A 22,225-nucleotide genomic window follows, 5' to 3' on the forward strand; every position below is an offset into this window, starting at 1 on the left:
ACTATGGTTTATACCAATGAAGAATCTGACCCACTGACTTCCTAATTTGTGACTGAGAGGGGAGCAAGTTTAAACTTTTACTTGCTGGGACCGCTTACTCAGTACCTCTAAAAATTACACATGGCACCAGGATAATTTTTGTTCTTCATTCTTCCTGTCTGCCCAATTATTACAAATCCCCAGTGGATATTCCTTGGAAAAATCAAGATCGCTGAAAATGGAAATGTGATCAGAAGGCTTTTCTTTTGAAGACAACATCAGATTGCTGAAACAGCTGCAAGAATGAGCAGAGAGATATGTGATGTGTTTGGATTGCAGGGAATTAACAAACAAGATTTTGATTATCAGAGGCAGGTGCAAGAGATGCGCTTTTCCACAGTTACTCTTCAACATATATATTGACCACATGGTGCATGAAAGTGGATCAAGTAAACTGCAGTAGCAGCGTAAAAAAACACATAATGACTGTACAGAAAGAACAATCTGAGCAGGGGAGAATAGATTAAGGCAGTCTTATTTGCACGTAATTTGTTCCTTTGTGAAAATGCTGAAGATCTTAAAAGCCTTGGTAAATGCCTTTAAGGGAATATGACAGAAAAAGGACCTCAAAAATCAATAGTCTTGATTCTTCTTCTCCTAGTTTGCATTAGTGTAACCTACTAGCTGAGCCTATGTAATTTGGATGTCATCTAAATTTGCAGTTCAGACAGACTACTAAATGTAGCTCAACAAGACAGAGCCTTGTCTGTCTGATTGTGACTAATGTAGAGAAAATGAGGTGTCTGATAGGGAGCTCAAAACTGCCATTCCTCATGTAAACTGGAGATTTCAATTCTTCATTCCTTTTCAGTTAGAAATTACATCAGGAAACAAAGCACACATGGAAAATGCACAGGAAATCTGCTTTTTGCATTGGACATTTTTGCAAATGTTGCAACCTGCTTTGATGTTTCAGAAGATTAACCAATTAGTGAATCTGAGAGCAAAAATGATTTTTTTAAATGTCATTAATCAAGATTATTTCCTTTTCCCTTGGGGGAGGAAATACCATAGGCAAGAAGCTGTAATAATGTTCCATGAGCACTCATTTATTTGAGCTCCTTTCTGGACAGAAACTTTGGAACTTGTAAACTCATTCAGATGCCTGCTTGCAAACGGTCTCAGGACTGGCTGAAGTGATTGTGCAGGAAATTAGTCTTTGTCACTTTAATGGCAGGGGTGGGGGATAAGGCATGTCTTTAAAGCAGTGATGAAGAAATGGGTTGACATAATGACAGCCTCTTACACATCTTTTTTATTGAATACAGGAAGACATAAGATCCTTTTAATTGCTCATTTTCTACCTGCCATAGAGGACAACAGCAGGAACAAAAGAGGAAGAATCAACACTTGTCAAAATGATCATAAGGTTCTAATTCATGCAGTTGCTTGTTCTTGCAATAACTTCATTCTTCTCTGACATGTTATACTACAGCCCTATTTTGTCTGGTGAACGGTATGAAAATGAGGAGAAAACGTTAAATCACTTAACTTGCCTACTTATTACAAATTAAGGCTGATCCAGCAAACACTGAATAACATGCTTAGTTTTTTTTTATGCAGGTAGTCCCCTGGAAATTGATGGCACTTCTCATATGTGAGGTGTTATAGAATTGGGACCCAAGTGATGATCTGTCTGCTCTTAAAAAAAAATTGACCCAGCTTAAAAGCAAGCCAGTTTATTCTAATTAAAAACCCAGTATCTGTCATTGGAAAGCATCCAACTGTGTTCTTTAAAACAGCGCTGGTGCATTCAGTTAGTGTTTGATCTAACGGCACCAAACTCAGTACAAAGGGTTCCATTGGTTGTACTGAACTTGGGATTTGGCTCAAATAAATCAGGAGGTTGACTTCCCAATATATGCCAAAAAATTGGGAAATTACTTGATCAGATATTCTGAAGTCTCCCCTAGAAGAGTTAGGGCCTTTTCTGGTATTTTTGATTTCCTACTTCCACTGACCAAACTCCCATACCGACTTTGCCGTTGACTTGCCTTCCAAAATCTCTTTACTTCCTTTGCTGTGCAATTAGAGTTGGCGAAGACTTTTTTGACAAAATGTGTTTTCTCCTTTTGGGAAATGCTGATTTGTTTAAATCAAAACCCTTTTTAGGGAAAGTGTTTTGTTTTGACAAATGTATTGTTCTGAGAAAAGAAAATGTTGGCCCCAAGTTGTGACCTGGCTAATATACCTTTTTTCTATTTCTTCAAAAAAACAACAAGCAAACAAAAACAAACCAAAAAAACATTAGAATGTTCTACTTGGAACAACTTCTTTGTTAAGAAATTTAAGCTACTTATGGTAAGTTTTTTTTAACAGGTTCGAAATCAGAACGAAATGTTTCAGTTGACTCAAAACATGTGCGTGCATGCCTGCACACACACACACACACACACACTCAAATGCACACTTTTTTTTTTGGAATGTTGGTTCACGAAAAGTTTTGAAAGTCTTGTCCGAATTCAGGAAAAGAACCTTTTCTTTTTTTTTTTCTTCTAGTAATCATGAATATTTTCCTGCAGTGGAAAAGCCATTTTAATCTAGCTGTAGTCGTGAATTGTCCACATTGCTGACTGGCTATCTCAGTTTACCAGTGTTTGGGGAATATCATAAAGACCTATCCATCTTAGCAGTGTATGTTCAGTGGCCTTATGTTCTATACAATCCTAGGTTCCAACATATGCCTTGCAAATAGATTTGGGTTGCTTTTTTTTTTTAGCTAAGTGGGAGAAGATATAGGGCTAGACTTTTATGAGGCTTGGCTGCCACTCTAGAAGAAAAAGAAAATACAATCAACATTGATTAGTATAAACACACAGGGCTAGAGTGTGCCTTCAGGCACAGCCCTGAGCAAATTGGAGGGGGTGGGCATATAAAATACACAGCTCCAGGAGTAGTCCTAGGAGGCAGGTAGACTTCAAACCAAACCTCCCAATGCCCATTTCACCTCTGCTTCCTCCCTGCTCCCTGGGTGTAGTGATGAACTATTGGCTGATCTGAATTGTATCAATACCTCTCCCCAGTGATGGTTGCATTGGGTACTCAGTATACTGCTGGAGCCAATTTGTCAGTCATTCTTCATTTCCTGTGTCCTCTAGTCCAACTGGTTTCAGGAAGGAGTAGGTAAGTACATGGCCAATGTTGGGTTTAAGTTCTGGGTAGATCTCAGGAGGGGTACTGACTCTCTTGGCCATGCATATAGTCCATACATAAGTACTGCTACGCTCAAGCATGACAAAAATCAAGAGCAAAGTTTAAAACAAATGAAGAAGTTAGGCACCTGGATGTTTGTATTTTACACATTTCTCTGTAATTCTGAGGGCTACAAGTGTTCTTTTAAAACAGTGAAAGCTGAGGCTATTACCTAATCGCATGAATCCCAGATCCAGGGGCTTTAAGAAAAAATCAGTATCACAAGTATTGCAGTCAAATGATGAAAATTGACAAGACACCATTTATTCATCTTAGTTCATTTTTGAGCTCTGCAGTACTTGGTAACTTCCTTGTCGGAACCAGGGATTTTCAGCCAGCCTGCTGTTTTACACACTTGTCTTTGCACAGATAAAGTGAGTAGACAGAGGCCTGACTGCCCAGACAATTGGCTCTGTGTCCCCTGCATCAATTTCCATGGTTCCAGTAAGTTATCACAAGCAGTCCATTGTGCCAAGCTGGACACTCAGCCTCTGAAGTTGGGACTGTGAATGTGATTTTCTGTGTTGTGTGTAAAGCAACAGTGACTGATGTGGCAAAGTTAGTGCCCTGTTGAGGCCTGATGCAAAACCCTTTGAAGTCAATGAAAAGACTGCCCGTTGGCTTTGGATCCAGCTGTTTGTGCACTAGGCAGGACTTCTCATACTCAGTATCAATGCAGTGTATCCAACTAGGCATGGATGAACACATGAATATCAAGCACCTGAAAGTTCAAGTCAAACTTGAACATATTTGTGTTCAAACTGCACAACAGGGGCAGCAAAAGAGAAGCAGAAAAGGGAAGAGAGAAAGGGAAGAACAAAGTATTCTGTCCCCAAAGGTACAAGTGGAAATTTTGTTACGAATTTTTCTGACTGTAACACAGGGCTGGTTCATTAGGGAGAAAAAACAGGTTAAATTATGACATCCTTATCCAGAAAACTGTGGCTTTAAATTACAGGAAAGCTCAGAAATTCTGTCTAGCTCTGTGAACTTGAAGAACAGTTGGCAAAACCCATCTGTCTTTAGTGCTGATCCCTAAAGCAAAGCAAAGGAGATGAAGAAAGAAAAATGCCATTTCTAATGTGAGTAACATGCAGAGGGAATTCAGTTATCTTTCTGAGTGAGCAGAAGGGGACCAAGATTTTACTCAGTTCTAACTTAGGCAACCTCCCCACAACTTACTGGGTGTGTGTAGGTGAAACAGGGGCCCTAAATTGAAGCAGTCAGATTTTAAAAACACCACTTCAATTTAGGGCCCTTTAAACCCCCGTGTTGTGCACACACATGAACTTACCTGCCTCTCTGGCAGCAGGGAGGGGAGGGTGAGCTGCCGGCAGGTGGAGCCGTCCCTAGGCTGTGGGGGGGCTGTGCTTCCATCTGTGGCAGCGGTGGGGCCCCCCAGGTGGCATCCGCCCGCAGGCACCCGGGTTGGGTGGCCCCAGGGGCATCACAGTTGTGGAGGGAAGCACTGGGCCCCTGTGCAGCTCAGGCAGGCAGGCTGGCTCCAGGGGAAAAAAAGAAAATAAAAAGATCAGGCTCGCTGCTTGGGCAGAGCCTGCCTTCCCGGGCTGCTGCCAGGCTGCCTGCACAGGCTTCCTGCAGAGCCCTGAGCTGCACAGAGTCTGGGGCTTCGCTCCGTGGCTGTAGGGCAGAGGAGTTTTAGTTTGCTGTGCCCCAAGTCATTTAAGGTGCATTATGCTGCTGAATTTGCTACAGCAGCTGGAATTAATGCGCAATATGCCGCCGTGTGCAAACACCAACACCACTAAAGCGGTGTAAAAGCATTTAAGCCACTTTAAAGTGTCATGCACACATGCCCCTTGTTTTGTCTACACACTGTTGTTAATGGGTTTCTTTACCCCAGAAAGAACTGAGGGAGCCATTAGGGGCATCTTTAGTAGGGGTGTACAAAATGGGCCGTATTTGATTTGGATTCACCCCGAATCAGGGACAGTGATTTGATTCGTTGACTTGGATCTCTGTTCCTGATTCTATTCAGCCAAATCCAAAGCTGAAGATTTGATGCTGATTAGGAGAATCAGTGATTCGGCTATAGATGCAGCTTTAAATGTTTTTTCTACATACCTTCAGGTACCAGTATGGCTCGTGAATGCTGCAATGCTGGGGCAGATGGAGCGTCCCACAGGAGCATGGGGGGGCTCCCCACATGCTTGGCGGCAAACATGGAAGTGGGCCAGAAGTACTTGGCCACAGGGGGACCCCAGATTCCCCCCCAGACCCAGGAGGCACCAGGCACTGAGCTGGGCGGGGGGTGGGGGAGAGCGTGGGGGGGAGGACTCCCCTGCGCGCTCCCCGGTGGACCCAGAAGTGGACTGGAAGTGCTTCTGGTCCACTTCCAGGTCTGCTGTCGAGCATGCTGGGCAGCCCACCGTGCTCCTGTGGGATGCGACATCTGCCCCAGCATCGCAGCATTCACGAGCTGCCTGCTGCCTAGAGGTATGTAGAAAAAACATTTAAAGCTGTGTCTATGTACAAATCACTGAATCTTTCCGAATCTCTCCAAATCGATTTGGAGGGTTCTGATTTGGAGAGATTAAAGGGTCTCCTGATTTGATGTGGTTTAAGAGATTTGGCCACAAAATCAGGCTGAATTTCCACTGAATTGAATCAAGGACCGAAGCTTTGCACAGCCCTAATCCTTATCCCAAAGAGTCAGCATAGCTGGTATGCTCCAGCCTTGCTGTTAAGAATTCAGGTTAGGATTTCTGAGTTTTAGCAGCTCCCAGTAGTGTGGTCCAGCTGCCAGGGCTCTGGTGTGGGACTCATCAATATGATCTCTGCTTTTGGCTCTGTCGCGCAGACCCATGGGCATGTCCATTCCTCTCTGTCTGCCTCATTTCTGCTGTGTAAGAAATGCAAAGAGCCATTATCAGAGTTTATCAGTTTCCCTTGGTATAAAGACTGTACTCTAGGAAGCTATGGCAGTCCTGGGCCTGCATGCATGTGCACCAAGTTTTTTTTTTTCTGTATTTTTTTCATTTTCATTTCACATTCTCCTTATCTATCATTTATGCTACTTTTTCACCCTTTTCATGATTTTAATGGCTGATTTTGGGGGGGCCTTCCACTCACAATCTCACTATAGTGTTCTGTACTCTGTGTCTTTTCCTATCTTATTCAAACCACATTTTCTTCCTTTTTTACCTTAACACTTTTATCTCCGATTCCAAGTTCTATTTCCTTCTTCCTGTCTTTTTATCTCCTGTTTATTATCTCTTTTTTCCCCTCTATATTTTTCAGCATTTCAACTCCCTATATGTTCTCTATTTCTATTTTATTTCACAGGTTCAGCTTTTTTTCTTCCTCCCCACCCTTTTTAGTACAATCTCTTCTCTCCTCTCCGGAGCTCCATTTCACGTAGGCCTGTAATGAAATGAGAAAAATAAAGAATCCTGCTCCACTGAGATCAAGTTCAGGGAACAAAAATTTTTAAAAGATCTAGTTCCCAGAAAAAATGTATTTTCATTGTGCTGTTTAAACTGTTTACAAGGAGAGTTGGGGAAGAAAACCCCTCCTTAGCTTGTTTTGGGTGTTGCTGTTGAGCTTAGATATGTTTTATTCCTTTCTTTGTGTGCAGATTAGTCTGGTGTGTGTGTGTCATGGTTCTGCTATGCCCTATATGCTTTTTTTAATCCATTGACATGTTTACAGCCTTTGAGTTTAAGTTACAGGACGAAGCAAACTCATACATATGTGAGATAAGGCTATTTTATGCACTTTTAATACGAACACTCTTCAGTCTCGTAAAAGGCATTTGTTTCTGAGCTTCATATGCAGGCATCACTTCTTTACCACAATGTCTCATATATGGGTTTTCTATTGAATCTGGAGATTCTGACTTGCCATAAATTCCCTGCTGGTGACAAGCTTTTTTTGCATGGCATGGACCAATTTTAGAATGCATAGATTTCAAAATTACCTGCTGCTCAAAAGATCCCTGTCTAATAAAGAGTCATGCTGTATGCCAATATTTGAACCACTCTGTTTCTAAAGTTGCAAGAAGAACCAGACCGCCTTAGCTTTTTAAGAGGAAGGCCATCTGAAAAAGGTGCCCTACCTCTCACAAATGGGGTGCAGCGTGGTCATTCATCTAGAATATCACTGGCAGCGCAGACCTTCAATTCAAGGATGGTCTCTACCACAGCCCACTGATGGGTCTTGAGGTGACTTAAGAGTCCAATTCTTGAATAATTTAGCATATAGTGGAAGTGCTTGGAGCAGCATTCCTCACTCCCTTGAACCTCCTGGGGGACTTTGGATTGTGCAGGGAATTCAGTATGAGGCCTTAGGCAGACATTTCAAAAGGTTTTATTTATTTTTTTTGCTTGCTCATTTCCCCCCTGGGAGTCAGCAGAAGCCAAATTGTCTCTCGAATATTCAGAGTGTAAGGGATGATAAATCCCAGCCAAAAATGAAAAAGAAATTAAACAGTGTACTTTCTCCACTTTCTCTGCTTAAGCATTTTTCGATGGAGCAGCTCTTCTCCTGGGAGACAGCTTCCCCACAGCAGAAGCAGTGCTTGGAGCTAATTACGCAGGCCATGTTGGCTTTTCCCAAACACATTCTTAGGTGTTATGGAGCTAGAGGGAGCAGATCCATGACTTCTTACATGCTATCAAAAGTATTCAATGCTGAGAACTACCAGTGGAGTAATAATAATAGTATTTACCTTCCATAAAAGGTTTCCCTTTTATGCAGAGGCATTGATTAGAGTTATTTATGCCTTCTGGGCTTTGCCTTTTTGAAGCCAATCAACAAAACAGCTTTGTTGGAGGCCACTTAAAGAGGTAGCCATACATTTATTCTGTTTAGAAGAAAAAGGGTACGTTCCTGTAACATGTGTTATTTTGGGGAGGGTCTGACTGTACATGATAAGGACATAAATTCGGTGCATAGATGGTCCAATCGTCTTTGTAATTATTGTATTGCTCCGTTAGGTACACAAGGGTTTTATTCATTAAGATATATTTTTCTTGTAATTGGAATCTGCCATGATGGGTTGGCTTGTATGTTTGCTAGTGGGCAGAATATTCATGTAACAGGTTTACTAGGGTGGGCTTGCTGTTTGGGGTGGGGGTTTTTTCCTGCCTCATGATAAAGAATGAAGTCATGTGTAATGTATGTTATTGTTGGCTGTCCTAGTGTTGTCATATAGATAACGCGTCTATTGAGAGAGGCGCTATGTGTAAGTCCAGTGATTTGTTCTTAGAATGAGTTCCCTGTTAACAGTAAAAAAGGGAAATAATAATTATTTGAATCCGGCTCATTTAAAACTATTTTGAAATGTTCTTTCTTGCTCTGGGTAGTAAACAGCAAGCCTTCTAGAAACGCGACATAAAGAAAAGAACTCTAAATCATTTGGCTGAACAAAACATATCCATTTTTGTCAATTCCTGAGATTTAATTAAAACAGGGAGGTTGATTCCAAACTAAACCAAGCCAATGCCTAATTATCACAAGTGTTAATTACAAGTCTTGCTTTAACCGAATGACTAATAGAACAGAATGGCAAACACTTTCCCAACAGCAAACAGATTTACTGACAAATGAAGCAGGATGCAAATTGAGGGCATCTTTTAGCCTTTGAAATCCTGCTTTAGCACTGCTGTGAATAATAAGTGGGAATTGTTTTAGTCAATGTTGAGGACTGTTTATCACGAAATCCTGCCTGCAGTTTGAGCATCGAGAATAAGTGGGGAAGGACGGTAAGCACCTTAATCCAGAAAGTCTTTTCTTTCCACTGGCACATTGGAAAATGTGAATATTAGAGAACAGAAGAATGCTTTCTGCTGGGTGCTTGCATTCAGTCAGCTACTAAAATAAAGTTGGAGTTAAAATATTGGTGTCAAACCTGAGTGCTCCCTGAAGACAGACATTTATGAAGCGCTCATAACTGGAAGTGGTTTTGGACAGCTGTTAATGCCAAAATAGTGCCTGCCTTTACAAACCATACTGTAGTCTGCATGTACTGAAACACTAGGAAAGAAAAGTGTCTACAGCACTAAGAAGGAAAAATAAATTACAATCACAGCAACGACAAACCTGATATCTTTTTATTTTTAAATAATGCAGACAAGGTTACTTCTCATTGCTGGTGGTGTAAGAAACCAGCTCCTCCATTCTGCTTCATACAGGGTTTGACAGATAAAATAAGTGGGGGATCATTGCTTCAAATCATGCAGAAAACTTGGACAACTTCCCTACATTCAGGCATGGGGAACCCAAATATGCTAATGATAATCAGTAGTATAAATATTCATTTGCAAAGGTATGAATGGGTAAGCCTGGGGAGAGACAGAGGTGGATATTTGTAGGTGGTAATAATTTGCAAACACATATGTTATGTACAGGGCTAATTCTGCTGAGGTTAATTGAACTACAATAACACATAAAGTTAATCATGTACATAAAGCATTTGTGGGATTGGAGTCCTAAAAATGAAGGAGCCATGCACCTTCCCTATTTTAATTCATTTATTCCCCCACACCCTGCCCCCTTCCTCCCTCCCTATTTTAACTGATCCTCAGGGTATGGTACTAATATTATTTTTTTCTAAAATTAAGGTAAAATAACATTAATTAAAAAAAACCCACCAAACTTTCCTGTCATTCCAGGCATAATGCAGCCTTAGGGAATTATAGCATTTCCGCTTAAAAGGAATTTATTGCTCTTGAAAGGTATGGAGTATAGGGACAATAAAAGCATCATAACATAATTTTATACCATTGCTTTCACTGCAGTACCTCAAAGTGCTTTGGAAACATTAGTGGGTTAAACCTCAAACATCTCAGTAAAATGGGTAAGGATTACTAGTGTGCTATGTTACAGATGTGTAAACAGATGCAGAGTGGCTTTAATGACTTACCTTAAATCTACATACCAAATCAGTAGATAGATGTCAACCATGAATTCCAATTAAAGCTGCTGAATCCCAGTCCAGTACTCTAACTAAAGTGCTTTAAGATATCTTATTCCTGGCTTATAAACCAAACCAAGCAAACTTGGGGTGGGCTTGAGATAGACATGAAGGTTTCACTGGGCATCTGCTACTAGAAAATACCCAGAAAAACTGTCTGTTGGGATTGCTTTGTTTTCTAGGTATCAGAAAAATCCCCAATGCCAGTGCATTTGTTTTTAACTATCACCGGCATGGAATTAGGTCATTCTAATCTTAGCTTTGCAATGAAACAATTCTTTTGGACAAAGTGGTAATGGTATTTGGCCTGTTTTGTGGCTTTGTTTGCTTTCCTGTGTTGTTCATTGCCCCTTAACTAGTATGAGATGTAAAGCTCTTCTGGGGGTTATTTCAATAGTGGCTTGGCACGACTGGTTATCGATCTAGCAGAGTGAATGCTGACTTAACAGGAGTTGGTTATATCCTTTCTAGGGCAACTGTTGCAAGGAATAACCCTATTCCTGGGATACTGAGATCCAGACATTCAGTGCTCAACATGCAATTTCAGGTCTTAATCCTACTGGTACCATTGGGAATTGAACAACATTCTCTTCAATGGTGGTAGGCTCAGCGCATCAGCCCCCCTAGTGTGCCAAAGCATTGCATCAGCTACTTATCAGCAACATTTCTGTACTGTTTATATTCAGATGAGATTAAGTCCCAGTATGATTTTATACTACTATCCTCTAAATTAGATTAGTGCAAATCAATTGCAGCTTTCTTTGAAAGAGGTAATTTGTTTCAGATATCTTGCTGGATCTACTATTGAAATGGGATCAGTTGATGCAGCATTCAACAAGGTTGATCAGCTGTGCTGAAATGAAGTTTGCATTTGGTATTCATTAAAATACCTCTTGCTTCTTGTAAAGCCTGTGCCCAATGAAATTCTATACAGTACTGGATCTGACAGGCATAGCCCCTAAACACTTATTATTTACTGATGTTAGGCATTCATTTTGAAAAAAGGGCTGAGTTAGAAATTGTGTAGGCATCTGTTACACAGATTAGATAATGTAAATGTTTAGAAAATGCAAATTAAGCTCATGATAATTAGTAATGTGTTTTTTTTTACTTTTATTAATAAGGTAATGCTTCTGGCAATCACATTTAAATTTCCTATGAAGGTTCAAAGCTCTGGAACAATTTCCTGTTATCTAGAAGAACAAAACCCAGGATGAACTTGCTTAGCAATCTGTACCATACGCTTGTTACTGAGATGGGAACTACAAGTCTTTATGTCTCATCACTGAACCATTGCCTTTTTCGTGATATGGTTGATTTCAGTAAGAATGAGAACCTTACGTGATTGCAACTTATTGTGTTAGGGGCTGTCTACAAAGCCTTTTGTAATAACATTTTGAAATGAAAAAGGCAGTTCTCTATGTGTTCCTTCCAAGACAAGTAAACAGATAGAGCAACATCTGTCCTGTGCTCGGGAAGAAAACCAGATGATCAATCCAAAAGAAAACTTAATATGTAATTCTCCTATTTAAGTGTATGTTTGCAAAATGGGTCCTTTCTGAAGTGCCAAGGACCCTCACAGGGTTGACATCTATGTCTATGTCATTGGCATAAGCTGGGCAAAAATCTGGGCAGAGGCACAGAAAGGGAAGGACACTGAATGTTAACAAAGGCTTCATTAATATTGATGTGTAATTCACATGGCAGTGAAAAGCTGCATTATTAGCCACCATTGTTATGGTGCTGGCATTAATATTCAATGAGGATGTGTGGGTATTGAAATTCCCTGACTTCTGGGTAGCCCAGTGGTACTGTTAAAAAAAATACTAGAGCAGTGGGAGCCTGGAAATATCTGTCTAGTAAGCAAGCACTGCTTTATTTTAAAAAGGTCTCCACAGTTACAAATTCTATGAACTGAATGTGTCTTCTGGCACCGCAGACTATGTCTGGCTATACCTAGTTGCATCTTCAGGAGATACTTGCATCCACAGATGGAGCTGGCATATGTGGAAGTGACAGTGTCAGAGTAATGTTTTCCCTTCTCTCCCCCCTGCCTGGTCCTACCCCAAATCTCTATTAACAAGAGCTACAAGGGAAGTCATTCGTAAGCCAAAGGATAAGAGGAGCCCTTTGCCTCTTAGAAAAATGAAATACAGGACAGTCTGAGCTTCAGTTAATCCAGTTCAATGTGCACAGGCAGACAGGGCCCACTCAGTTACATGTCTGTGCAAATCATACATTTGCTCATATCACCAGCTCTCTGTGTGTGCAAACAGGGAGGGATTTGTCCAAGTGCTCATTTGCATGTACAAACGAGGGGTTGCAAATGCGAGGACTGAGGCAGATCCAAGGGAAATGCGCTGGTGCACTTGCCACCCCCTTTGATTCCCAATTCACCCAAAATTTTAAACCAACTGCCTGGCAGTGGCAGCAGTGTTTCTAGTCAGGAGGTGCTGAGGGAGTCACTTGACTTCATGGCTCATTGGCTTCCCCTTGGGGCCTTATGGCTGAGGCCAAGCAAAACTCAGGTGCATCCGAACCCTAAGCCTCCGGGCTTGCACCTACAAGTAGGATGCCTTCCAAAGGTTTGGGGAACATCTGAAGCCCCAGATGGGGGGTGGAGGATGTTTGCTGGTAGTAGGGCCAATTATGGTTCTGGACTCTTGGATTTGGAATTAGTTTGGGCTAATTTGGCCTGGGATACATAAAATTAAAAAAAAAAACCCCAAACCTGCTCCCTTCTAAACACTTCATTCCATCGGTGTTAATGACCCTCTCTTCTTTTTCATGGCCTTGATGTTCCACCAATCAAGCTATCCTTTGTTCTTCAATTCAGCTGCCTGTTAGCTGCTCCTGGTAATGAAGCTCCTATTTCACAGCCCTGCAGGTTGTTGTGATCTCATTCCAATAAAGTTATATTTATTTTGGCTTCAATTTTAAACCGAATAGTCCAGCCCTAGGCCCTGAGCATATTAATGAAGCTTCCAGTTTACTTTTAATGTGTTGTGATGCTGCTGCTCACTATCTGCACACCCCTTTTCCAACTTCTAGATCTGCCCATGCAAGGACTTGTACCCACATGCACACAGAGGCCCTGATCTTATGCAGCTGCTGAACTTGATATGTGAGTTGTTCTGTGGACTGAATCACAACTTAGGAAGTTAAGCTTGTGCTTTGTATCTTTGCAGGATCAAGGATATGTTGTGAAATTTTAATTTAGGCTCCATACTTTGATAATCTGGCTGATACACTCTGTCAAACATATATCAAACATGCTGTCCCCTGAACATGTACTATCTCCTCACAGAGTAGCCTGACATTAAAACAACCTAGTCACCAGCCACAGAGCCTGTCCTTCTGTCACTCCAATTCTAAAACACCTGTTTGTGCCTCTTTTCCAGGAGAAATTCCTAAATTGGGATCAGGTCCCTTGTGGTAGGGGGCCAACCCAAGGCTCGTGCAGCACTTTTAGTCCTGCTAACACCCTGCTTGAAGGGTTCAGAGATGTCACATGGTACGTAAGCCTTTCACAGGTCCTCTTCACTGGGCTGTGTCTCATCCTATGTGATTAGCCCCTCCTGGTCACTGGTCATGGCTTTGATTGGTGGTATTTAATCACTCCCTGGAGGAAGGGATGGCTGTTCCCAACACTGAATTTTGACAGTGTAAAAGAAACAGACCTCCCACTTCACTCTGCCTTTTAGGATCTGAACATCAAACCAATTCAAAGGTCTGTTAAAGTGAATCTCAAAGCTTAAAAGAAAACTCAGGTGAAACCACTGAACTAAGACAGTGGAGGGCTGGGTTTATGCTCCCAGCTTTTCTTTGGGGCGTTCTGTGCCACTGACTGCTTTAGGCCTCTTCTTCTGTCCTCTGCTTGAAGCACAGGGTCTGAAACACTGAAGCCACCTCTGGCTGAGTGTGTGGCCTGCGTATGACATCCTTGCAGTCCCTCTCCCCTCTTGCTTTACTAACCTATGGACAAACACAGCTTGGCACCAAATCTCTGGCTCAGCTTCTGACTACCCTTAGCAATGCTGTTACGACACTTGAAAAGAGCACAAAAGAGACTGGTAAAACCGCAGCGGGGTGAGATGCTTTTCACTAGTGACAGAATTGCCAAAGCTGGTGAGACTAGGGAGCCTCTTATGAGAACTCGCATGTTCTTTGCTCCTTGGGGACACCTGAAAAAAGACCACAAGTTGTCTTTGGCTTCATTCAAAACGCAGGCAGCCCTCAGAGGTGAGTCAGCAGCACAACATGGGATAGGAGGATAGGAAATACTAAAATTATTCAAAAGGATTTTGTCTCTTGTTTTGCTCTAATTTATATTCATAACAAATTATATCTATTTGCACAGCACTGTCAGCTTTTAGATGTTTTTTGTGTTAGCGCTTCATTGTAGTTTTCTTGTCATGATATAACTAAATACAGCTGTGGTGTTAATGTAGCAACATTATGTGGAGAGATTGAGTGAACTTTCAGACTAGAGTCCTCTCTCCAGATAGTTTAAAACTATTTGTACCTTGGTGATTTTTATTTCCATCCCAGACTAATAAATCACTTAAAACTTCTTGTCTGTTCTGTCCATTTCCGAAGCCTGTACAGAATTTCTCTCATCCTGAAGGTCCCCCCATGGACATGCTGGGTTTGCTTTTCTTATCCTGTACTCCAGCCATCACCAACACTTCTTTGATACCAGGCTTATTTTTGTCGGTCTTCCCAGTCCACCATGGCTGATATAGAGCTGCTTCCCATATGGCCTTCACCATCTGGAACGCCTTCCCTCTCTCTCTGTAGATAATTGACTCCTTGACACTCACCAAACACCATCTGAAAACTAGAGATGGACAACGGGTTCATTCAGAAAGAATTTTAACAAGACTAAACCCAAAGATACTCACTTTTGCCCCCAACAGGGCTTTCTGTCTTTGCTGATATCCTACAAAATCCATCACAAGGTGTTATCAGAAGGCCGATTTTTTCAAAGTCACCCCAAAACACAATACATCTGGTCTTCCTAGACTTACTGCCTCAGTAGTAGAATTACTAAATCCAACTGCTCAAATCGCCTCCCTCCCAACCTTTCCATGTGGTCTCTACATTTTTGGCCTTTATAACATTTACTTCTGTCCTGCAGCTCCACAGAGATACTACCTGTAGCCTAAATTATACCACGATTTGCATGCGTGGTGGATTACAAAAGCATTTGTAATTCTTTTATGTTACAGGCGCTGAACAAAACCAGATGGCTTTGTATTGTACATCCCCTGTACTTTGCTTTGCACCTAACACCTTTCTGCCTGCTTATCTGCACAAAATATAGCTGATGGTAAATCTATGTATTCTTTTGCATTCACAGCAGATGGTCTCAGTGTCTTCCTTTAATCAGAATTTTGAGTGACATGCAATCAGAGATGGATTTTTTTTTTTAACAGGATAGTGAGATGTTCCTCATTTTATTATTATCCTGATTATGGGTGTTCTGTGAGCAACAATGCCACTCTCAGTTTTTCACAGGCACCTAAAAGTAAACACTCAGCCTGGCAGTGTAATGCCGAGCAGTACATTTTGCCAGAGAAAATCTGTAATCATCTAAGTATTCGTCTTTGGCTACAGACAAAGATCGACTCCAGCTTGTTAGAGTTGCCTGGCTCTCTGGGGTTGACAAGAGCTCAGTGCTATCCATATGCTCCATTGTTCCCAACAATTAGAGGATTAAAAGTATTTTATATAGTAGGGGCTGATGCTACTGTCATTTCATCTTAGCAGCCTGTTTTTCAGGAACTTGCTTGGATTTAGTGTCAGTGAATCGGTGTGTTTGAGGTCCCTTTGTACCTGGAAAAGGAAGATGACAATGAAAAGGAATGTGGTGTCCCGGCTACTGAGAGGGAGCGATTTTTTGTCATGATGCTTTTCCAGGCAAAAAGAGCTAGTAATTTCAATGTATGGGATGTTTACTGGCAATTAAGAAACAAGAACGAACAAAGGCAAATTTGCAATGAGAGAGGACAGTGTCACCTCTGTAACTTGCTGTCTCATAAAATGGCAGATACCTTGTTGAAAATTAATAAAGACACAGTGCACAGAAAAGCAAATCATCTAACTTGAATACACCACTTGAATCAATGTCCAGGTTTATGAAAGCAATTGATGTATTGGGGTTTGTTCACCCCTTGTTTAAATGTGTTTTGAGAATGCAGTATCTTGTCATCCTATGCAATTTATTACCCAAACTGCAAATGTGTAAGATTGTATATTCCCAAGTATCACACTTAAACCTTTCAATACTGCTCATCTAACCTGGATATTAATTCAGATTGGGCCTCCTACTGGTTTAATTTTCTAACCTGAGTAAAATGCACTACCAGTTCATGCTGTACTATAAAAGACTATACACCCACAATGCTTTTAAGTTAATAGCTATTATTTCTCACTTGACACACTGTATTTACATTTGTGGTAAGACTCTGTATAGTTGGTTTATTAGAGCTGTGAAATATATATATACATGGGGTGGAAAAAGACATGGAAATCGATACGTTTCACATCATTACAAACCTGAAAAATGGTCTCTTGTAATGATTAATATTGCACATTGTTGCTTTGAGATCCTGGCAGGAAGGAGGCAAAGACTGGATAATGATAAATAACAATGTATTAATTAACATTGCTTCTTAAGAAGCAAAGACATCAGGATTATTTTGCCCATCATGCCTTTTTTAATAAATGAAAAAAAAAGTAATTACTGGTTTCCAGATATAGAGGAAAAGAGTAATCCTTTAAAAACTCGCCTGTGTAGTTAGGCAGTCACTAGACCCCTTAATCAGTTAGGTGCTTACACAGATTCTATCTGGAGCCTTATTCAACATGTAATGGGGAACACAATGGTTATTACTTTCCATTTGAGGAGTCCAAAAGACCTCACGCAGAGAGTACCTTCAAAGATAGCATTTGACTAATTTGTTTACTTGTGGCTATGTCCCTATATCTGCTCTTGATTCCTCTTTGGTTTTATAATGAAATGGGCAGGGTCAGCTGAAAGTGAAAAAGGCAAATACATTTTATATAAAAACCCAAAACAAATTAAAACACTACTTTAAAAGGCCTCACGGTATTGCTTTTGCAGATAAACATGCCTTCAGTGTATCCCTTTGGGATTCCACCTTTGGTTTTGATTCCCCCTTTTCAGAGTAGCAGGTTCCAGGTGCTACAGCATAATTTGACACTAATCAGTCAGTTGTGGGAAGGCAGCCCAAATATAATGGTAACTTTATACATGATAATTCTCTTGAGCAACACATTTTCAGGATATATAAATAAATACTTCTTCATCTACATCCCACTATCAGATCATAGAATCTCATATGTAAATGTAGATATATATATGATATGCAGATACATATATATATAGTGTGTGTATGTGTAATCTGATATGCAAGGTTAATTCCATAAATGCTTGAGGGATGAGGGATGTTCATACTGGTGACAGGCACTGATATATATTTTAAATGCTCAAGAAGATAATCATCGTGTATATATATATATATATAGTGCCCATCACCAGCATATGAGCATCCCTCAACCATTTATGGAATTAACCTTACACCTTACCACTCCATGGCAGGTAGGGAAGTTGTATCAGTTGTATTAGTTGAGGGAGCTGAGGAATGGAAAGAACTGAACCCAGATTGATTGAGTCCTGTCCATTGTCTTAACCTTATGACAGTCCTTTTTTTTTACTAAAAGCAAGAGGTATGGAAAACTGGTAAAAAGGACTTTAAAAATGGCTCTTCATGACTGTGTGTGGAGAGCTGATACCATATTGTTCGTTCGTATACTTTTGCTGACATAATAACTACTATTTCAGAACTGGCTCTGTAATAACGTACACAAGAAGGAGTGTCACAGCTGACAGATGCACCTCACAGGTTTCATGAATGCATTTTGTCTCCTGCCTTTAAGTAAAAGGGGGAAAAAAAGATGGAGAAGAAAGAAAATAAAGTGCATTTGCATTAGATGAGCTGTTTAAAAGTCCATAGGCAGAGTGGATAAAAAGTGACAAGTTTTTAACAGTAGACAGATTTTATGGGAAAGAGGGAAAGTCTTTCTGTGTTTAACTGTGCTTACAATTAATTAACTTTTAATTCTGTTCATTAAGTTTCATTATTTATGAAGAATTGTTTTATAGTCATGAAAGGGTAGACTTGATTAAAATTTGAAGAAGGGTGATTCAGAAACAGTGCCACCAACTAAACGATCAAGCCGAAATTTGTACTTGGAGGTACTGTGCTATATTATCTCTTCTTACAGAGTATCTGAGTTCTACCCACTCTTCCTTTTGCTAGGGCCATTTCATAAGCTTTGTAAGACACACTAGCACATTTCATAAATTATCTAGGATATGGATTTGCCCTGTTACAGAGCACGTGCTATTGCAGTTCAAGTCCATGCACATATATAATAAAAAGTATAAATATATACATTGCTATAGTGGATGTGACAATGATGTGATGCTGCTGGCCAAGCTGACTCAGGGAACCAGTTTAAAGTATTCCCAAAGATTCCAGTGAAATTCTGTTGTACCTTTAGGTAAGGCAAGTCTCTACAGAAAACTGGTTGTTTCTGCTAATCTGATTTCACTACAGGTAGTAAAGGTGGGTTTGAGTGATATGGGTCTTGTAATATGGACACTCCCTTCCTAGTGGTGTGCATTGACCAGCCGCAAATAAGAAATAGAAGCTTCTTCTTGCCCCCCAGAATAAAAAAATTGTCTCTGTGCTAGAGGTCAGGGATAACAAGGAAACTGTCGTGCTCACTTTAAGCTTGTGTCAAATCTAAATCCAAGCTCCACCCGTGCTTTCGCTCTTTTTATGCCTGTCAGCTGTGCAAGTTGAGGTAATCGGGCAGCCTCGGGTGCTTACACTGCCTAGATGCTTATCTTGTATCTGGTTCCATCCTTCTGTGGGCGTGACAAGGAGAAGATCTTGAATCTGTTTGCTGTTAATGTAAGAGTCCCCAACCAACCTTCATGTCTCAGTAATTAAAAATGCTTGTTCAGTAAATGGCTGTTACTTGGGAACACCACCTAGGCATTCAGGAGGCTACGGTTTCATTCTCCAACATACGTCTTGGCTGCAATGGGATGTAGGACTGAACATGCCTGTAGGGGTTGCTTTGACTCACATCCACTTCAATAGGAACAACTTGGGGCTTTTAAAGTGGGTGTAACTACCTTGACTTCTTGGCTTCGTGAAGCTGAACCACAGAGTCTGGCCTCAGGAGCTGGATAGCTTTAGTTCTCTCTGAATCCCTTGGGAAAATGGGCCAGTTGTGAAATCTTAATGATGTCCTGGCTTTAGGTACTGCTGCTCCTGCCTTTTTCTCACTCATATAAATATGTTTTTGTTGCAATATGTGATGAACAATACAACGGGTCAGAACTTGTTCACCATATTGACATAAACAGTCAAACTAAAACCCATGAGGATTATTTGTGAGAGTAAACTCAACAGGGTGTTGCCTTGTAGTACCCCTGTTGGACTCGGCACAGCATTCCACAGAAATGCCCTTTATTTCACAGTTATTTGCATTTGTATTTAACTGACAAAAGGTCTGTAGGTATTCTGTGACTTTATGAAAACTTATAAGCTTGCTGAGATTGTTTCTCTTTTATACTTTCTAACTGCAGATTCAATTTTCCATCCCTAATATGCTGCTAATGGCTAGGGCTGGCCAGAAAACACCAATTCTAATGTTGATCATGAAAAACGTTCAGGTTTTGAAATTTGTTTCATGCTTGTGCTGGGCAGGGACTTGAAGGCAGCCATCAGGTCAACCCCAACCAGCTGTGTAGACCTAGCTGAAAGTTATCCAAAGGGAGAATCTAGAGCAGGGGTGTCCAACCTTTTTGAATGTGGGCCCAGATCATGAACTTTTTATCACCCAGTGAGTCGGCGAGCCATATTCAAAGACCTCAAAGGAAGCGGTATCACATCACCCCCTCCCCCCCCCCCCGAAACAGAAGTACAGTTTACTTTCGTTTCCCGTTGCAGCACCTCGGGCCTCAGAAAACAGCTTGGAGGGCCGCATAGTGGCCCATGGGCCATAAATTGAACAAGCCTGATCTAGAGGGAGATATAGTTACCATAACAGGTCTATTCTAAATTCCATAACAGCTTGGAACATTTAAACTAGATTCTGATACCCGTAGTTATGTAGTTCCTGTCTCCACTGAAGCCAGTGGAACCATTTGTGGAATATGTTGCTACACAACATAGATAAAAGTTGAAGAATCTGGCTCTTAGGACATCAAGATACGTTGACTTCAGTAACATGTTCATGAAAAATATCACAAAATATTGTCCGTCTTTTGCAACTAATTCAATACAAGTTTGAAGGTAAGTGTTTATCAGTGGCAGTGGCTTCTGTAAATGCATTATTTTCTCAGAGAAGTGAGTTATAAGACAAAGGCCAGAAATAAATTGGGACTGCATTCCAGGACTGTGGTATTCAGTGGGTAGATGTAGAAACTCAAGTTACTCGTGTAGCATCTTGCGTTGACTTTGAAATCTGGGAGTAGAAAAGAACAGGAAATGAACACTGGTGTTTATCAATTGATGTGTGATGTTTTGGAGTTAGTGCAATTGAACATTGCTATCATGTAACAATAGTTTTCTAAATTACTACAGAAAACCTCAATAAGAGTGATTGTGTAGAGAACAAAACTTGGAATAAGAGCCTCGAGGGATAAAAAATAAAAACCAAGGAGACTGGTACTGTCACCTTAGAGCAACTTTTTATATTTATATAAAATAAGGAATTCTTCTTTAATTTTTTCCTACCATCTAATTTCCAATGAATAAGAATTACTTTCATGCCATGTCTAAGTCAGATGGGATTTAAGTTGAATTTACCTTGAGCTATATGAGCATTAGAAAGAGAAACCTTTTTTCCATAGATATGAGCCTGTTCATAGCTTGTATATTACAGTTTGCCTTATTACTTCTCATGGATTGAAGCCTCGGGCTCTGTAAGTGAGTTGCCCAAATCTGAAGGACCCTTACAAGCTTTGACAACCAACAACCTGCATTAACAAATGATGTGGGTATTTCATTTGAAGTGCGAAGAATAAAGAATATTGCTCTAAGTCAGTAAGGAAAATGAAAGACTTAATATAGTTTGAGTACAAAAGATGAGCCCCAAACTGATTGCTTTCTGTAAGAATAATTAAAAGGAGCCACTTTAAAAAAGATACACACTTTAACGAGTTCCTTCTTCAAGTGTTTTTCATTTATTTTTTCCATTTCTTCTCCTCTTGTACAGCTCACACTCATCAGTGAGTGCTACCTTTATTAATGGTTGAATTAGTGCAGCCTGACAGTGACATTAGTGTGGGCATTCAGATGGAAGAGGGCTTGATGGAGGAAGAAGTGCATTGTGGTGATTGAAGTTCTGATGTTTTAGTTTTTTACCTTAGAAATCTGGGTAGCAGGCCCAGGATCATCAAGAAATAGTTACTTCTACTCAGGCTTATAAATCTTAGGCAGATAACCTGAATAGCCTCATTTCAGTGGTGCTGAGCACCTGGTGATTTCATTCCGAGCAACTGAAAAATTGCTACCAGGCCCTCAATCCCTCTGGAAATGGGATGTGATTCTTAGTGCTTAAATATGGCTGTCAGAACCTAATTTCATGCAGTTATTTTTAGGAAATACTGGGCATGTCTACACATACAATTAATTAGAGGTGCACTGATACATTGCTCCGATATCGGATCAGCACTGATATAAAGAAAATTGATTGTATTGGAAATTGGCCTGATGTGGCCGATAATTTGACCAGTAAATGCCTGTGCATGCATGCAGCCTCGGTGCAGCATGCAGGCAGTGAGGAGCACAGCCTGGCAGCTAGGAGAGCTGTATGCAGCTGGTAAGTCTGGTGTGGTGGAAGGGGAGGGGGGAGGGAAGCGGGATGAGGGGGCAGATCAAGGCCCCTGTGGTGAGGGAGGAGTGGGGCTGAGGCAGGGGCTGGGGCTGGGGCAGGCGCTGCCCAGCT

The sequence above is a fragment of the Alligator mississippiensis genome, chromosome 2 (assembly GCF_030867095.1).
Source record: "Alligator mississippiensis isolate rAllMis1 chromosome 2, rAllMis1, whole genome shotgun sequence".
In the NCBI taxonomy this organism is placed as follows: Eukaryota; Metazoa; Chordata; order Crocodylia; family Alligatoridae; genus Alligator; species Alligator mississippiensis.